Here is a 7,478-nt window from a genome sequence, read left to right as displayed (position 1 = left end):
AGCCATATTACTTGCCTATTTAGCCGAAAATAATAGTACCTTCAGGGCGATTCTAGTTGGTCAATCTTAAGGCGGATCCGGACGTGTTGTGGACTATCTACGGAGGGACGACACTTGGAGTCCTAAAGACTTGTTCTTGTTCGGTTCGGGCGCAGCTAGGGAGGGCACGCTACAAAGTCTATGCATCCTAGACTAATTATATGATTATGTGCAATTAATATGTATCATGGCATTAAGGTTTTTCCTCATGATTTATGTCGGTCATATGTATCATAACCAATCAAAAACAACTTTTATAGTCAAAATATGTCTTATAACGATCAAATGAGCGTTAAATATGAATAACTTGACCAAAGTATATGAGAATGAGTATTGAAAACCTAATACGAAGTATATTAAATATCTATAGGGTTAAGAATTCCTATTTTGGTTCATTGGGTTCGTTTTGTGAAAGTTGGGAGCAAAATGTCATTTTAAGCTACATATGACCTATAACAACTCAAACGGGCTTTAGATGTGCATAAATGGCTTGGAATGAGTCTTTAAAACCTTAAAATAATCATATTAAACATGTAAATGGTTTAGAATGTTTACTTAGGTTCGTTTTGTGAAAGTTGGGAGCAAAAATGCCATTTTAGGCTACATATGACCTATAATAACCCAAACGGGCTTTAGATGTGAAGAAATAGCTTGGAATGAGTATTATAAACCTTAAACTAATAATATTAAACATGTTAATGGTTAAGATTGAGTCCTTAGGTATGTTTTGTGAAAGTTGGCAGCAAAAATGTTATTTAAGGCTACATATGACCTATAACGACCAAAACGAGCTTTAGATGTGCATAAATGGCTTGGAATGAGTCTTATAAACCTTAAACTAATCATATTAAACATGCAAACGATTTAGAATGTTTACTTAGGTTAGTTTTGGGAATGTTGGGAGCGAAAATGTCATTTTGGCTACATATGACCTGTAACGACCCTAACGAGCTTTAGATGTGCATAAATAGTTTGTAATGAGTCTTATAAACCTTAAACAAATAATATTAAACATGTAAATGGTTTAGAATGTTTACTTATGTATGTTTTTTGAAAGTTGGGAGCAAAAATGTCATTTTAGGCTACATATGACCTATAACGACCCAAACGAGCTTTAGATGTGCATAAATAGCTTGGAATGAGTCTTATAAACCTTAAAAAAATCATATTAATCATATAAATGGTTTAGTATGTTTAGTTAGGTTCGTTTTGTGAAAGTTGGGAGCAAATATGCCATTTTAGGCTACATATGACCTATAACGACCAAAACGAGTCTTAGATTTGCATAAATAGCTTAGAATGAGCCTTATCAACCTTCAAATAATAATATTAAACATGTAAACTGTTTAGAATAAGTTCTTAGGTTCATTTTGTGAAAGTTGGGAGCGAAAATACCATTTTAGGCTACATACGACCTATAACGACCAAAACGAGCTTTAGATGTGTATAAATAGCTTGGAATGAGTCTTATAAACCTTAAAATAATAATATTAAACATGTAAAAGGTTTAGAATGGTGGGAGAAAAAAATCTCATTTTAGCTTACATATGACCTAGAATGACCCAAACGAGCTTTAGATGTGCATAAATAGCTTGGAATGAGTCTTATAAACCTTAAATTAGTCATATTAAACATGTAAATGGTTTTTAATGTTTTCTTTTTGTTTTGTGAAAGTAGGAAGCGAAAATGCCATTTTAGGCTACATATGACCTATATCGCCTTAAAAGAGCTTTCGATGTGCATATATAGTCATCTATGAATATGAGAAACCTTAAACTAATAATATTAAACATGTAAATGGTTAAAAATGAGTCCTTAGGTTCATTTTGTGAAAGTTGGGAGCGAAAATGCCATTTTATGCTACATATGAAATATAACGACCAAAAGGAGCTTTAGATGTGCATAAATATCTTGGAATGAGTCTTATAAACCTTAAACTAATTATATGAAACATGTAAATGGTTTATAATGTTTACTTAGGTTTGTTTTCTGAAAGTTGGGAGCAAAAAAGCAATTTTAGGCTACAAATGACCTATAACGACCCAAACGAGCTTTAGATGTGCATAAATTGACCAAATTAGATCAGAAGTAGGATTGTAAACGTAATACTAAGTATATTAAACATGCACAGGGTTTAGAATTCCTATTTTGATTCATTAGTTGAGAGTTGGGAGCAAAAACTGCTATTTTAGCAAAATATGACATATAACGAACAAACGAGCCTTAAATGTGCATAAATTGACCAAAGTATATGAGAATGAGGATCGAAAACCTAATACTAAGTAATTTAAACTTGTAAACGATCAAGAATTCCTATTTTGGTTCATTAGTTGAGAGTTGGGAGCAAAAACGACTATTTTTTGTCAAAATATGACATGTAAGGATCGAATGAGCCTTAAATGTGCATAAGGACATCCCTGTTGTTATTTTTAATATCCATAAAATAAATCATATGGGTGATTGTCAATTGATGCATGTATTATTACAAATTTACAATGGTGTAGGAAATCTCAACCCATGAACTTCACAGCAAGTCAGCAAGATGCATGAACACGGGGATAAACGCCACCTATAAGGCGCCACCTATGACGATTTTTCTACTAGTGTACATGCAGACGTATGTGGGCCTATGAGTACGAAATCTAGAGGTGATTTCAGCTACTCCCTCCGTCCCAAAATTATAGTCCTGTTTTCTAAATCGGGCGTTCCATAATTTTAGTCCTATTTCCTTATTTGAACATGAAATATTTCCCATGTTACCCTCATTGGGACCACAAAACAAAAAGAAAATTCACTTTATTCCTTTTTACATGTACTATTTTCTCTTCCCCATGTACTTTATTCCTTTTTACATATACTATATTTTACTTTTTCAACATCAATGTACTATATTTTAATTTCCCACACACTATATTCCTATTTTCTTAAAATCCGTGTTTTTAGTCAAACATGACTATAATTTTGGGACGGGGGGAGTATTTCATAACGTTTACAGACGATTTCAGTAGATATGGCTATATTCACTTAATGAAACACAAGTTTGAATCGTTTGAGAAATTGCGAGAATTTCAAAATGAAGTACAGAATCAACATAGCAAGAAAATCAAAGCTCTAAGTTCAGATGGAGGAGGTGAATATCTTAGCCACGAGTTTGATGACCATCTAAAAGAATGCGGTATTCTTTCTGAATTGACTGCTCCGAGGACACCTCAATGGAATGGAGTGTCGGAACGGAGGAACAGGACCTTACTCGATATGGTCAGGTCAATTATGGGTCAAGCCAAACTTCCTTTTTAATTTTGGGGACATGCGTTGTAAACAGATGTACTCACACTGAATCGTGCTCCGTCAAAGGTTGTTGAAAAGACTCCATAAGAATTATGGACTGCGAAACTTCCAAGGTTGTCTTTTCGAAAGATTTGGGGTTGCGAAGCATATGTCAGGCGATTGATTTCGGACAAGCTTGCACCAAAATCTGACAAATGTTTCTTCGTTGGGTATCCAAAAGAAACTAAGGGATATTGATTCTACAACAAGTCAGAGAACAAAGTATTCGTTGCTCGTGACGGTGTCTTTTGGAAAGAAATCACATTTCCAAATTGACAAGTGGGAGAATAATAGACCTCGAAGCGATTCGAGATGAACAATAAACAAAGAACTCTTTGAAAGCAGTTCAAGTTGAAGAACCTCTAAGGCCTTCAGAAGAGCCAGTGGGAGTAGTTTCTCAAGACGTTGTTGCCCCTCGTAGGTAACATAGAACTAAGGTTCAGCCGGATAGATGGACATGTGTCCTCTTGCCTGAAAACTTAGAAGTTCTCATATTAGATAGTGATGAACCTATGTCCTACAAGCAAGCTATGACAAGCCGAAGCTCCTTAAAATTGTTAAAGGCCATGAAATCTAAAATAGACTCCATGTCTTAAAATCAAGTATGGGATTTGGTTGATTTTTCCGGATGGGTTTACACTTATCGAAAGAAAATGGGTCTTCAAATTGAAGAAAGACAAAGATGGAATTGTATACATATACAAGGCTAGATTGGTAGAAAAAGGTTAAAGGCAAGTTCACGGCGTTGACTACGATGAAACCTTTTCTCCAGTCACTATGCTTAAGTCTATTCAGATAATCCTTGTGATTGCCGCGTTTCATGACTATGAAATATAAAAAATGGATGTCAAACCTTCCTTCTTGAATGGTGTTCTTGAAGAGAATGTGTTTATGACACAGCCGGAGGGTTTTGTTGATCCAAAGAATCAAGGAAAGATGTGAAAGCTTAAGAAATCCATTTATGGATTAAAGCGGGCATAGAGGAGTTGGAATATATGATTTGATGAAGCAGTCAATGAATTTGGCTTCATCAAGAATCAGGACGAAAGTCAGTGGGAGTAAAATTGCATTCCTAGTCTTGTATGTAGACGACATACTGCTTATTGGAAACAAAATTCCTATGTTGGAATCTATAAAGACTTCGCTTGGAAATTGTTTCTAAATAAAAGACTGAGGAGAGGCAAAATACATATTGGGCATCATGATCTATAGGGATAGATCTAAGAGGATGATAAGACTAAGCCAGAGCACTTACATTGACAAAGTGCTAGCTAGGTTCAGTATGATGAAAGCCAAGAGAGGCCATCTACCCATGTCACATGGCATATATCTAAGCAAGACTTAGTGTCCCAAGACATCTGATGAGCGTAGAAAGATGAGTGGAATTTCATACGCTTCGGCTATTGGATCCATCATGTATGCCATGATTTGTACAAGGCCGGATGTTTCGTTCGCACTCAGTGCAACGAGCAGGTACCAGTCAGATCCAGGTGAGGCGCATTGGACTGCTGCCAAGAATATCCTAAAGTACCTGAAAAGGACAAAGGATCAGTTTCTGGTCTATGGTTGAATGAATGAGTTGATTGTTAAGGGATATACGGACGCACGCTATCAAACCGACAGAGATGATTTCAGATCACAGTCTGGTTTTGTGTTCTGCCTAATGGCCGAGCAGTAAGCTGGAAAAATGCTAAGCAAAGCACTATTGCGGATTTTACAACTGAAGCCGAGTACATTGCTGCCTCAGAAGCAGCATAGGAAGCTGTTTAGATACTTGGGGTTGTCCCCTCCATTATAGGACCAATGGCTTTGTATTGCGACAATAGTGGAGCCATTGCCCAGGCAAAGGAGCCTAGGAGCCACCAGAAATCCAAGCACGTACTGCGGCGATTTCACATACTTTGAGAAATCGCTGAATGAAAAGAAATCGAGACTTCCAAGGTTGGAACTGACGACAAAGTCGCGGATCCATTGATTAATCCGTTGCCACAAGTGAAACACAACGCACATATAGCAACCTTGGGAATCAAGCATGTTGGAGAATGGCTTTGATTTTCTATGTTTCGTTTTAGAACATCCGTTAGATCTATGTTTAAAACAATTGTTTTTACCATTTAATATTTATGAAATTCTTTGTTTCATATTCATTTAATTTTGGTTTAGTATTAAATGAAAAGTCCAAGTGATTCAAAACATTTAAATGGGATATCAAGATGGATTCTTTGACAAAGAAAAACCCATAAGTGAACTTCAATATTGAAAGGTTGGACGACCAATGAAGATTATATTGCAAGTAGATTTATAGTTTAGTTTCTTGAACTAGATGGACATGTTATGTCAGAAATCTTTTGCATAGATACTTATTAGATATTGTATTGGATTGACCATGAGAACACTTAAGAGATTAAAGTTATTTCATAAGTAGTTCTCATTAATGGTGATTAGAACCGTTCCTCATAACATGAGTAATTATGATTGCTCGTTTGAAGATTAGTTCGCTTTGATGGTCGCTAAACGTCGCACCGTAAAAGGAGTCTATAAAAGCAGTTATTGGGCGTGCTATGAATCAAAGTGAGTTTCATAGATTGCAAGACTGGATTGTCCTCCTATCTTTGATATGATATGTTTTTATTGTGTAATAAGGCCTCTCGAAAAGTTAGATATTGTGAAAATGCATGGTCGTGCTCATAATGGCTAAGGCTTAACTTTTTGTAAAAGTTTAACAGTTGAACTCAGTAATCCGAGAAACACTTCTGGACCTAATAAGGATGTCTTGGATCTCACCTTATGTTCGGCAAGTAACACTAAGTGACAAAGGAATGTGAATGCAAACTTGTCTGAATGACAAGTGGGAGACTGAAGGAAATATGTCCTTCACCCAAGGTGAATTAGTCTAATACCAAGTTTCAGATTAATTATGAACCATTAATTCAGTGAGATCAAGTGATCGGAACAGCTCGATGGAGCAATGCTTCCGATCAGTGAGTTCTAATCCGTATTAGGCTCACAGCTTACTCTTGACTTAACCTATAAGGTCACACCATTGGCATGTAACAGATCATCAGATTAAATGAATCGGAAATTCATTTAATAGCTTTTCGGGAATTAGTTCAGAAAAACATAAACATACAATATGACGTTGGATCGGAATCGTATATAGTATTGCGTATATTCGTACGCTAGGCAAAACGAATAATCATATATGCACGACATTGGATCGTCAAAGCACTATACGATAAATAATCCCTAGAAGGCATTAGACGCAAATACGAGACGACAACACTGCCGGCCCAACGAGCCAAGCACGCAAGGCCCGTCGAGGCTTAGCAGCGTGCCAGCCCCCAAGAAAGGCCCATGCACTCGGCTGGGCGCGCGGGGACAAGCAACAGTAACAGTGCACACGATTGGGCCCACGTCCCAGCTCGTGTGGCTGTGTGCTCGTGGGCTTGTGTGATTAAACGCCGACCGATTTTTGGCTATGTGGCTTGGCCGGTTGGTGTTATAACCTTAGGGTTATAACTCCAATCCACCCTTATGTTTTTGCATACACTTTTTGCATAATCAGTTTTAACCTAAACAAGAGAGAAAACCTAAAGTCTCTTTGTGCCTCCATTACAAACTGTTCTTCCCAAAAGGCAAATATCTTGAGTGACTTTTAAACCATCGATCTCAAGACGGATCTGAACGTATCGGTGAACCAAGTAGAGGAACGACATCTGGAGTTCTTGTTCGTGTTCGTGATACGTTGAATCTAGGGAAAACAAGCTACAAACGTAAGTTTGCTTGATCTGTACTTTATACATGATTCTTGGCTTTGGGGTTGTTCCGCTATTATGTTATGTATTTAACTGTAAACCCCTACTGAAATGGTATTCAGGGAACGTTTTTCGGTAAGGTATATTTGGGTCTTTTACGGGACTTGCTCCCACGATATTTCGGGTAATATCCATCCATTCTCCTTATTTGCATACTCCATGGGATGGGCATCTCTCTTGTTGGGGCATGGGATTGGTTGGGTTTGTTGTTGTTGGCTCCCTTGACTCTCGTTATACGCATTGTGGACAATGCTTAATTCAAGCTTGGGGGAGTGTTTCACCTTGTGTGGTGAAACC

Source organism: Spinacia oleracea, chromosome 3, assembly GCF_020520425.1.
Source record: "Spinacia oleracea cultivar Varoflay chromosome 3, BTI_SOV_V1, whole genome shotgun sequence".
NCBI classification, from domain to species: domain Eukaryota; kingdom Viridiplantae; phylum Streptophyta; class Magnoliopsida; order Caryophyllales; family Amaranthaceae; genus Spinacia; species Spinacia oleracea.
The sequence above is the reverse complement of the archived record's forward strand: the minus strand, read 5'-3'. Positions refer to the sequence as shown.